The following is a 1,662-nucleotide window of genomic DNA, read 5'->3' as shown; positions in this document are numbered from 1 at the left end:
GTATAATTTATATTTGTAAGGTAACATATTTTGTAAATGCTTTTACTGTAAATACTGTATGTACTGTATCATTATTTATCACTATCATCATGCGCGTTAAATGCCTTGTTTGTTCTGAGCGTGGTTGTTTACTGAGCGTACACGCCGTCGTTTCAGGCGGCGTCATAAAGAAAAAGATTTCATTTGGAAGTCCTAAGAAAAATACGTAAACTAAAACATTGGTAATAAAAAAATCAACATACAGTACTGTATAATCAATATAATCGATGCAAAAACTAACCTCTACATATATGTGTACACTAAATGAGTTGTTTCTTCATTATGATCAGAGTTGAACGTAAACAAAACATTGGTTGCCATTTTTTATCGTGCTTTTTAGGTGTTTAGGAAACGCATGATATAAAATCGCCTTTAATATTTGTGCCTGTTTTAGTTTAGGGTGCTGTAGTACATGCATTAAGTGTTCTGTACATTAAAGGGTGGTTTGTTAACAGTACTACGTACAAGGGAAGGTTTTAAAAGTCCGAATATACATGTTAAATAAATAGGTAAATATGATGTCACTACTTCGCGGATTTTCACCTATCGCGCCCGCGTCTGGAACCTATCTACCGCGATAAACGAGGGTTCACTGTAGTGCCGTAGAAAAGTTAGATTAAAACAATTTATTCAGAAATTAATTAGGTGAAGATAAACCACTCGGGAGAGAAGAACAACATATCGGACGGGAAAGAAGTTCCCAACAGGCAGAGGGACCTGCTTCAGTGTATGCACTCCCTTTGCCAGTCAACATAGAATGAGGAAGTGCGGTGTCATCAGCGAAGAGGACCATACCCGTAGTCAAGCTCTGAGTAGGACGCAAACAGTCTTCCCTCCAATAAACTTGCGGGGGCCCAGCGACATCAATCTTTGAACGGAGAAAAATCCACAAGCGGACAACTCTCCTACACTCGGAGAACCAGAGGAAACCACCAGCCTACGGGTTGTCCAGCGTCAAAGGGGAACAAAGGGGAACAGAACATAAGAGAAAGAGGTTTCCCCGCCCTCAAGAAACGCAGCACTACGCTGACACCAACACAATAATACTCATACTATAAAGATAAAAGAATGTGTATATATACTTTATATAAAAACATTACATGAATGTTTATATACTATATACAGTATATAAGAACACAAATAAATCAAAGAAAAGTCAAAGGCCAGTAAAAAAAAAAAAGTTGGCCAGAGAAAGAGAGGAATGTCTAGTATCACCGAGCAAAAAGTGACGAGACAACATAGGTGTGTGTGCGTATGAGTGGGGAAGTGGCTACCCCTCCTACACTACCCCTCACTAACTAGCGGTGGGGTAGTTGCAGCTCGCTCTAAGTCTTATGAATTGTCTTCCAGCTTCACTGAAAGTATAATACTTATAAACAGCCAGGGTTTGCATTTAGTGTTGGAACAATGCTGACATTTGTCCTCCAAAGAAGAACCAGGAATCCCCAAGGAGGAGCCCAACAAATAAAAGGCTTCCGACCTCTAAAAATTGAAAGATGAAGGCAAGTTTGCCAAGGAGGGAGGAGCTGCTGAACCACTTGGGGGAACGGCAGACTCTCTGACCGTGCGACTTACCAGATGTTAACTGGCCACCACTCTTACCTGATCGCCAATCGGAGGATG

Source organism: Palaemon carinicauda, chromosome 12 (assembly GCF_036898095.1).
Source record: "Palaemon carinicauda isolate YSFRI2023 chromosome 12, ASM3689809v2, whole genome shotgun sequence".
Taxonomy (NCBI): Eukaryota; Metazoa; Arthropoda; class Malacostraca; order Decapoda; family Palaemonidae; genus Palaemon; species Palaemon carinicauda.
The sequence above is the reverse complement of the archived record's forward strand: the minus strand, read 5'-3'. Positions refer to the sequence as shown.